This window comes from Tamandua tetradactyla, chromosome 3, assembly GCF_023851605.1.
Source record: "Tamandua tetradactyla isolate mTamTet1 chromosome 3, mTamTet1.pri, whole genome shotgun sequence".
In the NCBI taxonomy this organism is placed as follows: domain Eukaryota; kingdom Metazoa; phylum Chordata; class Mammalia; order Pilosa; family Myrmecophagidae; genus Tamandua; species Tamandua tetradactyla.
In genome coordinates this window covers 73624641-73639851 of record NC_135329.1, presented here as the reverse complement: position 1 = coordinate 73639851, position 15211 = coordinate 73624641, and the positions used below count along the sequence as shown (strand labels likewise).

The 15211-nt window shown below is 46.1% G+C and overlaps 1 non-coding gene across 1 annotated transcript; it reads right to left on the bottom strand.

Annotated features, from left to right (window-relative positions):
• Positions 1 to 14732: 14732 nt before the first annotated feature.
• Positions 14733 to 14840, bottom strand: LOC143678427 (U6 spliceosomal RNA). Its single transcript, XR_013173237.1, has one exon. It is a non-coding gene; the product is annotated as a U6 spliceosomal RNA (small nuclear RNA).
• Positions 14841 to 15211: the final 371 nt, after the last annotated feature.

Below are 15211 nucleotides of genomic sequence, written 5' to 3'. Positions count from 1 at the left end.
AGTAGTCTAATGTAATCAACCTGCTATGAGGTAGCAGGCTGATGACCTTAGGGAGTGGTGTCATATCAGGGTCTGAGTGTGTGTCTCAGCTGCTGGCAGATTTGGTATTAAGCATTCGCATAACCAGGTCAGTCCTGGTGAGTGGAAATCCATGTTGATGAGTCCGTACAAAGCCACCATCACTACCACCATGCCCACTTTGTCCACGAGCCCATTGGAGTGGCTTAGGAAATAAGATGATGCATTGCAGGGTGGGTCACCTTATCCAATTGATTATTAAAATCTTCCTTTGCTGAAATCATTCTCTGGTGTGCATTCACATGGAAAATAAACACCTCCACATTCCTTGCCCACTCAAAAAGGTCTTTCAGTGTAATTCAGCCACAATTCTCTTTGTCACCAATTTTCCAAAGATTCTCCTTCCAAGTCACTGACCATCTAACAAAACCATTAGCAACAGCCCATGATTCCATATAAAAATGCACCTCTGGCCAGTTCTCCTTCCAAGCATAATGAACAACCATATGCACTGCTTGAAGTTCCACCCATTGGGAGGATTTCTTCTCACCACTGTCCTTTAAGAACATTCCAGAATGGGCTTGTAGTGTTTCACTCTCCACTTCTGTCTGGTCCTTGCATATCATGCAGGGCCAACTGTAAACCAGTCCTGAGTTTCCTCTGCCTCATTCAACTGACTGTAAGGAATGCCCTGAGAGGCCATAGATTCAGCTGTGCTGTCCCTTCTCGCTGAGGCTCCAGGAGCTGAGTGCGCTTCTCACCTCATTATCTAACTCCCTCACTGCCCTGGAGACTCAGCTCAAGTATCCTCTCCTCTTGGATGTCATCCCCAAATGTTCTACTGTCCCACAATACAACTCACCCCAAAAGAAAGGAAGGAGGAGAGAGAAGGGAAAGGGAAGAAAGTAAAAGAAGAGGAAGTAAAGAAGAGTAAAACAAGAGAGGGGGAAAAGCAGAAAGTGAAGTGGAAAGTTTTTAAATTGAACAGAAAGAAGAAAAAGGAAAGAGAGAAATACTAGGCAAGGTTAATTCAGCCTCAGAGAACTGCTGGGCTTTACAGTTCGAGAAATGGGCAGTCCGAGTGGGAGACCCTCTTGTGCTGCCCTTGCTGGATTGCAGAGCTTGTGGTGTCTTCGTAGACCTCCCTCCCTGGGGACAGCAGCCTCCCAGGGCCAGCTCTGTATTGGCAGCGCCTGGCCACATAGTTCTGTAAATGTCTCTGGACTGAAGGGGTGGACAAAGTGCCTTCAGAAGGACCCGAGAGAGGAGGCATCAGTTCTGCTTCGGGCGCAGCAGGGGTGGTAAGGCTGACCTAGAGGAGATTTAGAGGAGGTTGCAGGACAATTAGGCCAAGAGGCTTGAGGTGCATGTCAGAGCAGATGTGGGCATCATTGGACTGGATGTTGCAGCTATTGGGCACGACCAGTGTGCAGGGACTTGTTGAGAGATTTCACATGAAGTTGCTTATTACCCCTGAACCAGACCAGTGAGGTATGCCACGTAGAATTCTCACTTTACAGACTATGGTTTCCCACAGTGCCAGAGTCATGTACGTAGAAAGTGCTGGAAGGAGGCTCCTGAACAAGGCAGCTGCACCAGGGACTGTACTTTCAGGCCCACATATTTTCCATCTTTGTATTTATGGGACTTGAATGAAAACTGAGAAATCAGCCCATGGCACTGCACAGCACTGTCAGCTCACCTAAGTCCACCGTGGACTTCAGTTGACAGCAGTTATAAAAGTGTGAGCTCATCGATTATAACAGGTGTGGGGTGTGAGTAATGGGGTGGCCATGGCAGCATGGGGCTGTGTGCACCCCAGGAAGGAAAGCTGTTTTGGGTGCTCCACTCCTGTGGTTGTGCCACTGGTGAGCAGGTCCCTGCAGTAATGAAGTGACCATGATGGGGTCACTCCATAAGGTGCCACTGACCAGGGGGGCCCAGTCCCACCGGGGACAGGGCCACAGAGCCACAGCTGAGCCACCGTGGGAGCAGGAGAGAAAGGAGAGGCCATGAGAGGAAGCCCCGTGCCCCACAGGGGGAGAAGCCAAGGACTCAGGATGGCTGTAGCTGGCCCCGACATGCCTGCTTTGGGCAAAATGTCCAGTGATGAATTGTTGAACAGTGCTTTGAAAACTATTGCTTTTTCCTTTCTTTGCTTTGTATATATGTTATATTATACAATGAAAAAAGTTAAAGCAAAATTTTACCTGGTTCTGGCTCTTAACGTCCCTCTGTCCCTGCTCTTTGTGTCCTGTCCTTTCTGGGTCACTAAGCTGAGATGGACTTGAAGAGATTTGAGGTAAAATGTGGGAAAGGAAGGCACACTCCTTTTCTGTCACCCTCACAGAGCCCTGGTGAGAAGAGCCAGTGGGGGCCCTGATGCCCAGGTCTGGGGTCCCCTCTCTCCATCCCAGCTGTGGGTCCCTGGGGACCAAGAGGAGAAGGATCTGAGCACCTGCCGTGAATTTGGGGGCAAACCTGAGAAGGCCTCCTCTGCACCTCGGTTCTGTCTTTCTGCTTTTTTAATTATTCAAAGTAACTAAAAGGAAGAAATTACTTCCATTGAGTGCAACTTTATTATCCATCAATCATGCAAACAGTACTTTTCCTATTAGTAACTGCAACAATTGTTCCTCAGATCATTTAAGTGGATTACCAACAGTCATAATGCCAGAACTAAGTCTGAAGCATAAAGCATCAGAAAAGTTCACACGGGCACGAACTGCACCCTTTCCCTTTTCACTATAAAATGCCATGTTCTGCCCTCCAGAAGTCTCATCTGTCCTAACCTGGGCCAGAGGAGCAAGGGGTCTGCTGTCGGTAACGAATGGGGGACATGATAGGGGCCACCATATCCCCCAAACCTCCCCGCCACTCCCCGTGCGAGGCAGGCCCACCCGGGCTGCAGGGTTCCGGGGTCGCGGTCCCTCTGGGAAGTTGCATGTGTGCCCGGGGGCTGCCCCTGGGGGCCTGGGCAACATCTGCAGTAGTGAAGTCAGGACTCTCCCCAAGTCCCAGACCTGGGCCTGACCGGCTGGCATCGGGCCCCTGAGTCCCCCCATCCCCAAGTCCCGCATGCTGGGGGCGGGGCGTCGGGCAGCACCCCATGCCTGTGAGGGGTGGGGAGCCTGAGCGCAGGCGGAGGGTGCTGTGCATTTCTCTATGCAGCTCGCCTGGCTCCTCTTCAGCACCCTGAGGTTGTCATACCCCAAAAGTCTCAGTGGGCAGGGGCAGCATCCCTGGTCGCAGAGCCCTGTGGACCCCGTTTCAGCAGGAGGTCTGGCTGGCTGGCGCATGACAGGGGTGCATACTGCCCTTGGCCACAGGGAAGCTGCGACCTTTGTATCAGGCTGCACGTGCTGGCCTTCTCCTGGTGGGGCCCCGGAGCCCAGAGGAGCCTGTGTCTGCAGCCCCAACCACCATGTGCCCCCACATACCTTCCTGCAGCCACCGCCCTGCCCCCCCACAGCCTTGAGGTCATGGGCCCTGCCCTGAGGGAAGGAAATGGAGCCAGAAACCATGGGCCACTGGAAAGAGCCCAGTCTTGGGTCACTCGGCCTGCACTGGGGTCCCTGCTCAGAGTGGCACTGGCTGTTGGAGCTCTGGACTGTCCAAGGAAGCCCTCAGTGTCCATGATTCCATTCCTTTAGTAACAGCCCCACAGTTCCCCACCCTGCAAGACTCTCCCCAATTTGTGAGAGCATGGGGAAAGTCCACACAGCTGGACCTGGTCCTGGCCCACGCCCCCAGCTGACCAGTGCTGGACTTGGGACTTGGTGCCTCCTTGGCCATGGCTGTGACATCTCCTGTTGTCTCCAGCTCCCCCTCCCACAGGCAGCCTGCAAACCCCCCACGACCTCCCATGCTCCCCCATGACCCCCCACTGCCCTCACGCCTGCCAGAGCACCCTGGTTAAGAGTAGCTTGAGAAAATGAAGCTCTGATCTGCCCCGTGGCCCCCTACCCCTTTTTCCCTCCACGTTTTTTGAGGAAAGCAGAGGGAGTCCAGCTCACTGCTGAAGATGTCCGAGGCAGGCTTGTGAAGGGATATTTGGGGATGGTGCTGCCATTGATTGCACAGAACATGCCCTCAGCCCCCTTGGCACTCAGGTAAAGCTGCACAGAGCGATTTCCCAGGCTCCCAGGGTGAGTTCCGCAGCCTCATTCCAGCATCCCAGAGGCTCTGTGCGCCGACTCACTGAGCAGGGCTCCAAACGCCAGAGCTGGGTGGTCTGCAACATCTGCAGTAGAGAGCTCTATGGTCATGGGTAGGTTAAAAGGTCCTAGAAAGCACGTGCTCAGAAGGCCCGTGGTCTACATGAAATGAGTGCTGCCATTGGAAATGTGCACAGTCTCCCACTGCACTCAGAAGTTGCGCAGTAATGGCCTGTGATAGTAGAATAACAGCAACAATACACAAGCATCACTTTACAGCTTATACATGTGATTTCTTATACACAATTCCATGTAAACAGCACTCATAGTCCCTACTCCGTGCCAGACACTGTTCTAAGTGTTTTGTACAAACAAACTCTTTTGGCACTTCCATTAGCACTCTTAGCCGTGGCCCTGCTCTCCCTAATTTTCAGATGAGAAGCCTGGAGCATTGGGGGTGAAGCCGGAATCTCTGTATTTAGGGGATTTCCATCTGGTCAAGGGCATCACAGTCCATGGGCAATTCAAGCTCAAGTGGAGAAGCAGAGGGAGGGGCTGGTGCTTAGGGTCGAGGGAAAGCCGTGCTGCCCAGGACAATTGTCAGGGAGACAGAGAGATGGGTGCCAGGGGCCCAGGAGGGCAGGCATTGGGACAGCGCCAGCTGGGCAGTGTGGCAGGACATTCTCTTGTGTGGGGAGAGCAGACCTGACATGATACTGTAGAGCTTTGTGGCCTTTTAAGCTCGTGAGGCCTTACAAACCCCGTCCAGGTGTTTGGATTTTATCCTGAATATTTTAGGAAACGACTGAGGGGATGTGCACAGGAAGGTCATGGGAATTCTGGCTTAGAAAGCTCTTTCTGGCTGCGGTGTAGAGGGCACTGCAAGGGCCCTGGGGACTGGGGGCTGTGCAGGGGTTAGGCCAGGAAGCACTGCCAAGAGAAATACTGGTGGTTTGAACAATGATGGTGGCAAAGTGGTGGCCGATGATGCAGTTGAGAGAGATTTAGGAGGCAGAGCTGATCGAGGGTGGATGCACTCTGCTGGTGGGGGCTCAGGTGAAACCTCAGGAAGGGGATGAGCCTCAAGCACTGGAGGCCCCCCGTGCAGAGTTTATCTGCCTGCAGAGCAGAGTCACCCTGGGCTGGTCCCCCCATCTGAGGGCACTGCCTGGGGGTGAGCCTCGTGCTCTTGGCTTGCCAGCCCTTCTGGCCATGCTCTTCTTTAGCAGCCACCCTGCCTGCTGGGAGCTAGGTCTTTCATACCTGGGAGGAATCATCCTTTCTCTTGCTACGGGCTTCCACAGGGCTCTGCTACTAGCCATGCTGTGTCAGGGAAAGTCACATGTGGTAGTCAGGTTCAGGTGTCAACTTGGCCAGGTGAAGGCACCTAGTTCTGTTGCTGTGGACATAAGTCAGTGGTACATGAACCTCATCTGTTGCTCATTACATCTGCAGTCGGCTAGGAGGCATGCCTGCTGCAGTGAATGTTGTTAGATTTAATTGGCTGGTGCTTAAATGAGAGATTCAATGTAGCACAGCCCAAGCAGCTCAGCATACCTCATCTCAGCACTCACAATTTGGCCCAGGCCTTTGGAGGTGCAGAAAAGAATCACCCTAGGGAAATTCGTTGGAACCCAGAGGCCTGGAAAAAAGGCCAGCAGAAATTGCCCTATGCCTTCCCATGTAAGAGAGTTGAAATTTAGTTGCCTTTCCTCTGAAGAACTATACATTTTTAACTAAATCAATCCCCTTGTATTAAAAGCCAGTCCATCCCTGATGTGTTTGCCTTCTGGCAGCTTTGGCAGCTAGAACATCACGTTTCCTTATTCCCAAGCACAGCCACTTTCTGCACCTGCTCTCCCGTGGCCCTGGTTTTGTGGGCATCGTTGGGGACCATAGAATCCCTGTCCCAGTATCGAAAATTCCCTGTGCAAAGTTCATCCAGCTGCCTTTACAGTGTGACCCATGCAGGAATGATAAGTGGGCAAGTTGGACGGGGCAGGGGAAAGCCTGATAAGTTAGTCTAGTGGCAGAGCCAGCATGCAAGCATCCCAGCCTTGCTCAGCCCCCGGCTTTGCACTGCAGCCTGTTGTGTAAGGGAAGCCTTCAGAACTGCATCCCAATGCACCAGCTGGATGAAAGCTGTGCATTCATCAAGCTCTCGTTTGTGTGTGTGAGGATGTGTAAGCATGCATGTGCACACACACTCACACACCCAGTCACCCATGTGGGGAGGATGGTCTTATTCACTGGAGCTTCCTAGCACCTGGCACGAATCTAGCACTACATTTCAGGGAAATGACATCACGGATCTCATCATCCTCTCCGTGGAGAGAGTCCTTGGCAATTTGGAATAGGAGCTGGTCTCCCGGCCCCCTCCCCTCCGCCGGCGCTGCTCAGTCACCACAGTGCCTGAGCCTCCCTGTCCTGTGGCCAGGGCAGCCGTGCTCAGGGCGCCCCTCCAGTCTGGGGGTCTAGTGCACTTACAGGGAGTCCCGTGGTGGAGCGCCCCTCTCCCTACTGCTCCCGGCGTCTCCTTAGGGCATGAACCCCACTTCATTCATCTCGGACCTGGGATGCCTGAAAAATAGCAAATTAGTCATACATTTGCAGAACCAAATGAATCAAAATACTCTGTGTGCGGAACACTTTCATTAGAAATGTGAATAGGATCACGCCACTTCTTTATTTAGTGCTTTTCAGTAGCTTCCCATGTATCTTAACATTTTAGGATCAAAACCCAGGTTGAGAAAGTTGATGAAATCTGTGGGCTCATTCGAGAGTGCTTCGAACCTGAGCAGGTCTGAGCATGCACGCAAGTTTGCTTCCTGAGGCCTCAAGCCCGAGACTGAAAACAGGGTCAGCATCCTGCCCTTGCCGACCTCCCCAGCTCTCAGCTTCGGCTCTGTGATCGCGTACACATACATTGACAGGCATGCGCAGCTCTTTCTTGAATGAGTTACTTAAACGCTCAAACCCTTTCTTCTTGATTAGAACACTTGTTCTCCCCAAACTTCCACCAAACACGCTCACCCCAATGCACCTGGCTAACTCCTGCTCTTCCTTAGTTCCTAACTTAAATATTACCTCCTCAGGAAAGCCCTCTGCTTGAATTTGCTATAGCTGCTGAAATGCAATATTCCAGAAAAGGGTTAGCATTTACAGTGAGGGTTTATTAATTAACAACTTACAGTTCTTAGGCCATGATAATGTCCAAATTCAGGCATCAACAGATGCTACCTGGACTCTGAAGACAGGCCGTGGGCATCCGGGACACATGGCGGTGGCTGGTCCTGACACACTTCACTGTCCTCGGCTCTACTTCCAGTGGCTTCTTTTGTGGGCCACCTCTTAGTCCCTCTGGGACATTTTTCTCTAAGCATTCCTGTCATTTTCGGTCTTTTATCCTCATAAAGGACTCCAGTGAAAGGATTGAGACCCACCTTGAATGGCTGGGTCACATCTCAATTGAAATAACCTAGCCAAGAGGCTCCACCCACAACAGGTCTGTGCCCACAGGGGTGGATTAAAAGAACATGCCTTTTCCCAGTGCACAACAGCTCCGAACCAGCACACGCTCCTGGGATGCCAGCCCCTTACCTTCAAGGTTGGGTTAAATATAGTGCTCCTTCCCTATCTTTCAATTCCCCTACTCCAGGACTTCTGATTTTGTTTGTGTGTGTGCATGTGTGAGTGCGTGTGTGTGTGTGTGTGTCTGTGTGTGTGTGTGTGTGTCAGTCCATATCCTCTAATGGACTCAAGGATAGTGTTTTTAGGACAAGGATAGTGTTTTCCTTATTTGCTCTTGGGTCCCTGGTGCCTGGAAGAGTGCAGGGTGCATAATTGGAGTTAAAAAATACCTTTTGAATAAACGAATGGAAAGAGGATATAGCTTTATAATAGTTCAAATAATCCCCCTTTAAAATACCAATAAGATTTTACATGGAATGAAGAGGTTTTTAATTATGAGAAAATACAAAGAATTCAAATTTTAAAGTCATTTGTTTACATATCTATTTCATGATCAGTTTCTCAAAAATGGGGCCAAGTCTTAAAAAATGAAGAAATTTGATTTATGAATTAATATGTATTGGAGTAGAAGTAGAATATAAATTGCAAAGGAGAAAATTGAAATATTCCAAAATATGGTAGTAAGAAGTAATCATTGATCATTTTAATGTTTATTTTCCCCTAAAGTAATCAGTTCAGCTCCTGGACTGTGTCAGATGCCGCAGTGGCTGCGTAGGGTCTGTGCACTCTCCCAAGGCTCGATTTACCTCTCTGAGCAGTGCTTCCTGCAGGCTACAGCACATGCAAGGCACCATGAGTGTGAGTCAGGGCTGGGGCCACAAAGTAGCCTCTCTATACCGGGCTCCCCTGGTGGCTTCGGCCTGCCTGGTCCTGGCCCCTGAGGAGAAGAAAGAAACCAGACAAGGTAAAGGAGAAGATGGGAGATGATGGTTCCCCTGGAAAGGGCGTTCCTTCCCTGTGCGGGCTTGGGGTGGCCACCGGGGGCCCCAGGGCAGTCCGGGTGGGTGCCCAGTTCTGTGGACAGCAGGAGAAGGCTGGGGCATGGGGAGTGGCCACAGTGTAAGGGCCCAGGCATGAATTCTCTTCCACCTACTGGGGAGATACCATGGGAGAAATATGGTTTGAAAAAAGACTGTGCTAGAAACCAAGCTTCAGTGGAGAACTTTTAGAAGAGGCATTCACCTCAAGGGGAGGGATGACCCCAGTGCCTGGAGCATTGCTCCCCCTGCTACCTGGGGCCTCACATATGCCCCAAGCAGAGTCCTCTGGGCATACTGTACCCCCATCGCTGTCTTCCTGCCCGTTGTCACAATCCTTTACTCTGAAAACCCCCCAGTACCACCTGGAATGTCCCACCCCACCTGGAGGACTTCCTGGTGCCCTCAGACAGATGATGCCTCCGCTGGACTGGACCGAGTCCTGCTGGAACACCAGCTACCCTGAGTGCACACGCTGGGCTTTTCAGCTGCCATGGGGTGTCTTCGATGCTGAGGATGATGTGATTTCATCGTTAGTGTTGTGAGGCCAGAAGACTTGGGGTCATGCATTTTGGAGGACGCTGTAAGGGTCAGGGTTGCAGAAGGCAGTGAGAGTCCTGTCCAGAGGGACCGTTGTAATAAATTAATGCCTTCAGAGAAATACGTGGATTGAAGAGGTTTTTAATTATGAGAAAATACATGGAATTCAAAATAAAATGATACTTCTAGAAGACACACGCAAATATATGATATGTGTTCATGCATGCTATGACCAATCATGAACAGGAAGACATCAGTAGTACCACAGTGCCCCCTGGGGCAACTAACTGTGGGGGAGGGACAAGGGATAAGGGGATAAGGGGTAGTTTTGATTTGATAGTTGGTGACACTGTGTTTTTTGGTTCTTTGCCACTACAGACCAATGAAAACTGTCTAAAGTTGAGAGTGCTGTTGATTGTACAACTAAGTAAGGATACTGTAAGACAGTTTGCTTATTTTGGACATTGTCCATGGTGCCCAGTGGATGGAGGGAGCTGAAGGGTACAATGGCTGAGAAGCAGAATGGTGAGCGGTGACACATTTACATGGTGGAATATGGTGCAGTTACAAAAAGGAAGGGCATCAAGAGGTGTATAATGAACTGAATAAACCTTGGGGACAAAGTGTCATGCAAAATAAGCCAAAAACAGAAGAATACCTATGTTGAGGTCTCTCAGAAAATGCGTATAAGTAAATGGGCGTCTAGAGCTAAGCCCTCAGAGCCGCACACTTAGTCTGGTGTTGTAAGTGTGTTTCTAGACTCTGAGACACTGAGCTGTGTGTATCGGCTGGTACTTCCCTGAAACCTTGAGTAACTGTGACACCGGGACCCTGAAAGTTAGCATAGTACATACAATAACCAATAAAAGTAATATTAAAAATAGATCAAGCTTCAAATAGAGTTTAAAAGAAAACCAATTTGAGAAAAAGAAACAAACAACAATTTGGCTGGGTCTAAAGTAAACTAGAACACAGGGTAAAAGGTGAGAATATGTAACTTCTATGGTAGGCAACAAGAAAGCAAGAATTTTTTTAAATTAACAGATGTTTTCAGTGCTGTGCCAAGAGCTACTAAGTCTCTGAATTTTTCCTCCCAATTACCTCTAGATTAATTCATTGTTCATTACCTTAGAGAACAGTTAAGTTTAATTGATTTGCTGACAGCTAAAGATCCATTTGAAAGAGTTTTTGTTTCAAACCATGTGATTGAAAAATGTTTCTGTGGACTCTTGGTCCACTAGTATAAGCTAGGACTCTGATAAAAATTATCTCAGCTGTCAGCAGATATTGTAGTCTTAAGGTTCTTACTTTAGAATCCCAATTATTATTTCCCAGGTCCAGGGCCATAATTTAGAATTGAAGAGCACCATAACTTCACATGTTTTCTGTTATTTCCATTATAAACATAGCTCATTTAGAATGACAGAAAAGTAAAAGGATCTAAAATGATCCTATCACTCCCTCACCTAGCAATAACTACTATTAAATACTGATGTCCCTCCTTCTGGGCTGTTTCTTCAGACTGTTATTTTTTAATCAGCTGTGATCATATGGTCTTCTTTTTTTTTACTGGCTATCACTTGTTATATGTGAGCATGTGTGTGAACATTTTTTGTTATAATGAATTCATGCTCATATTTTTAAGTAATGTTTAGTTCTTTATTAACTGAATGCAAATTGTAGTCAATGGTTTATTTAACCATTCCTATAGAGTCATTCCATTTAGATTGTTTAGTGAACATTAACTATTAAAAAGCTTGTTGTGTCCCTCTAAAATATGAAAACAGAATACATTTCTCCCTATTTTTTTTCCCGGTGACTATCTCAATTTCATTGGTATCTGCTTAATCAAAGTTCATGGGATCATCTTCTAAGATTTATATAAATCATCTTTGGGAAGGAGACAATGATAACTTCTAAAAGCATACAGCAAAATAGCCCTTGCTTTGATTTGTTGAATGACATATAAATAGTGACAGCATTGGCTAAAAAATAAAAGAGGTGGATTTCTGGGGCCCTAATTTGGAAAGATTTACAAGTAGGGAACCCAAAATAAATAAGGAGGAAGCATTAAGGATTCTGTGGATGAATGTTGGATACTATGAACAAACTTAATGAGGGAAGTTTTTATGGAGGAAAAATACTATGTATTCACTGTTCTTTGAAGGAGTTGGAACCATTTCTAAACACACATGCCCCAGCTGGCAACATTTATGAATGGAGTCCAAGTCAGTTCATTCACGTTGGAGATGTGCCAACAGAGAATAAGTGATAAATCTGAGAAGTGGCTTGTTTGCTTATCTCTCTGGAGACTCAGAGCTCTCAGAATTGCTTCTCTGAAAAGATCGTAAAGCTAAAATACATTTTTTGAAGATGCACATTCCTGATGGAAAAGAAGCTCAAGGGAAGGAAATGAGGGATTATAAGCAAGAAGGAAAATTTTCCCCAATAGAATTACTTAGGTTTCATACATCTGAAGGCAGAAGGTAATGTAATTAACAAACACACACACATACAAGAAAATAGCCTCTCTTATTGTTTACTTGGCTTATAAATGTTTCAACTCAATTATGCAGACACTTAGAACAAGGGCCGTGACTTGCATTTCAGGTAGTAAGACAGTGTAATGACATACAGTGGCACTTAATACTGAATTGACAAATGAGCTTCAGTTTATCAACAGAGAAGAGATGGGCTTTGGTAGCACAGCCATTTTAACAAGAAGGAACCAAAATATCTTTTCCTGGGACTAGGTTGAACCACCTAGAATCATCAGCTTTGTCTATTTCTGACATGTATAAATAGCAATTTCATGCAGTTCAACTTATATCATAGTTGGTAGGCTGTAATAAAGGAAACAGATCTGTCCACTCAATTGTTCTAGAGAAGCTACCATTAAATTCATCAATTAATGTGATTTGACAAACTGATTCCAAATTCATATATCAGAATAACTTTTTGAGAGTATATGAGAAAACTTACTTTATTAGGTACACTGGTTATTACAAACACAGTGTGTTCTAGTTTCCTGGGCTGCTCATGCAAATATCTTGCAATGATTCATAATAAACAATGGGAATGTACTTGCTCATGGTTTTGAAGCTAAAAGAAAGTCCAAGTCAAGCAGCATCAAGGCAATTATTTCTCCCTGAAGGCTGTGGCATTCTGGGACTGGCGGCCTGTGATTCTTGGTCCTTAGTTTGTCACATGATCTCTCCCTTCTTTTCTGGGTTCCTCTGAATTTCACCTTCTTGCTTCCTGTGGCTTTCTCTCTCTCATTATCTGAAATTCACTCTGTTTATAAAGGATGCCAGTAATAGGATTAAGACCCATCCTGCTCGAGGTGAGTCACACCTTAGCTGAGTAGACTCACCAAAATGTCCTATTTACAATGTGTCCACACCCACAGAATGGATTAAATTTAAGAAGATGTTTTTCTTGGACATATATAGCTTCAAACCACCAAAGAGTTTTTCTGGTTTATTTTTTTTAGGTGCTTTATCAGAAGATCTACTGAATTTAATTGCAAACATATCTGGATGCCTGCCTTACATGTTACCACCAAAATGTCCAAATACTTGCCTAGCAAACAAATACAGACTTATCACAGGCGCTTGCAATAACAGGTAAATTCTCATGTAAATTTGATTTGAATGTGATTAGATACCCATCATAAGGGAAATCCTGGAGACTATTTGTGCATCTTCACTACTCCTCTGAGCTTCACACCCGAACATCCACTGATCATATGACATTTCCTGGGTAGGCACCTCAGCATGACCAAAGCCAAAGTTTCATTACCACCAATACTATCCTTTCTCCAAATAAGAGTTTATAAATCAGCATTATTTTTGTAAAGTCAGAAAATGGCACCATATTCACCTAATTGCTTAAGTCAGATATTTAAAGTCATCTGTGATTTCTCCAAATCCCTTAACCACTTTTTTTGGTAGAAAAATAAGTGTTTATTTTCTAACTCTAAAATGTGTCCTGAATCTTACTTCTTCTATGTATCTTCCTTCCTATCACCCATGTAAGTTGAAGTCAAATGATCAGTCATCTGGGCACATTAACCTCAGGAGAAGAACTCTAGCCTGAGAGGTAAACTGGTAAGACCGAGGCTAGAGGCTGCCCGCAGGTACTTTGACACAATGCATAAGACAGAAGTAGGATGCTGGGTATATGATAGTGGTTAAGAGCTAGGACTTCGCAATTAGACAGACATGGGTTTGATACTGGGAATCCCCCCTTAGCAGCTGGACAATTATTTCAGTTCTCTGAACTGTGAGATAATGTATGGAAAGCTCAGAGTAGGAACTCATCCATCTGGCCATATATAAGGAAGAGATTTGGAGAGCAAGGGGAAACCCAATTAGGAGAGGCAGACTGGGTGCTGAATGCAGAGCAAGGTACAGAACTTCACACCAGCACCACTCACAAACCCCTTCCCACACCTGAGCCTGGACTTGATCTGTGTTCACCTGTGATTGTGGATTCAGGTGTGGAGTCACAGCTCCTCTCCTCAGAGGAGATACAGGCCTAAACAAACAATGCCAAGAAGAAGGTAAGTGCTCACGAGCACCAGGGATGGCAAGTTGTCCTAATTAGTCATATAGTCTGATGGAATTGAGTTGAGAAGTGTTCTTGGGAGGTGATGATGTTTGAGCCCAGTGAAAGACCTAAATAGAAATTTCTTAGACATGTAAAAACCAAAGGGGCATCTGAGGCAGAGAGTGTTTCACAGACTAACGCTGCAGGTTGCCCGTTGAGAAAAGGGTGTTGATAAGGATAATGGGAGGTCAAAAGGAGAAAACTAACCTCATCTGTGGGGACAGGAAGGACTGCTTTCTAAGTAGGCTTCACATGATTTTCTTCCAAAAACAAAATCTGCTCATAAAAATTTAGTGACATCACTTTCGAGGTCTTGTTCACTCGCTAACTTAGCTCTCCAGCATTCTCTTAAGTGTCCTCTGGGTCCACTTTCTGTTATCTGCACAGTTATAATTGCTTCTTCAACATCTGTGCCTCTGCTCTGGCCTGAGATGCTCCCCTGGCATTCAATGTCCAGCTGGGACACCTCTTCTTTAAGAAAGCTCTTTGTACCCAGTTGGAAGTGGCCACTCCCTCCTTCAAATGCCTACAGTAGTCACTGTCCAAGTCACTCATGTGACACTGACCTCTTACTGCTCAATTTTAGTTGCATTTGTATTTCTCAGTCCCCTGACAAGAGTGTAGGCTACCAAATGGTGGCACCCTCAGCACAATGCCCAGTATAGAAAGTTCTCAGTAAATATTCTCAAACCATTAATAAGTAGGTGTTTTCATGTTTTTTATTTGTTTTATACACAATATATAGGCTTCTTTCACTGGCCCTAAAAGTCCCAATAAGTTTTAGACTTTTTTTTTGTAATATCAAGTCAGCATGTTTAATATTCATTTGTTGTTTTATTTCATCTATGGAGCTTAAGGAATTCAGGGCAGAGTATGTTTTTTTGTTTGTTTGATTTTTTAAAATATGGAACACTTCATGAATTTGTGTGTCATCCTTGCGCAGGGTCCATGCTAATCTTCTCTGTATCATTCCAATTTTTAGTATATGTGCTGCTGAAGCGGGCACTAGAGTATGTTTTATACTCCATTTCTGGTACACCTTTTTAACTTAAAAATGTATTTTCCTTTTGGATATTTCTGCCTATTGAGCTTTGTTTCTGCATCATGGCTGGGTTGGATGATGTATTTTTATTTCATTTATAAAAAACAGGTTGTCATTTACAATAAGCTAACATTGATTAAATTCAGCAATGGTCAAAATTCTTTATGATGTTTCTAATAATTAAATTTTGGTTTTATTGATCATTATGTATCATTGTAAGATACCTAATTTTTTCTAAAATTTTACCAATGTATCTTTTTTAATTCTTTTGTATTTATTTTACTATTGTTTTATTTCTTCTAGAATCTAACATGATGCAGAGTGGTCTCCCTCTT